Genomic DNA, 213 nt, shown 5'->3' with positions numbered 1-213 from the left:
GAGGGAAGGGTAAGCTGTGACGAAGTGAGAGAGTGGCATGGACATATATACACTACCAAATGTAAAACAGATAGCTAGTGGGAAGCAGCCGCATAGCACAGGGAGATCAGCTCGGTGCTTTGTGACCACCTAGAGGGGTGGGAGGGAGGGAGACGTAAGAGGGAAGAGATATGGGAACATATGTATATGTATAACTGATTCACTTTGTTGTAA

The sequence above is a fragment of the Physeter macrocephalus genome, chromosome 2 (assembly GCF_002837175.3).
Source record: "Physeter macrocephalus isolate SW-GA chromosome 2, ASM283717v5, whole genome shotgun sequence".
NCBI lineage: Eukaryota > Metazoa > Chordata > Mammalia > Artiodactyla > Physeteridae > Physeter > Physeter macrocephalus.
Note: the sequence above shows the minus strand (reverse complement) of the source record.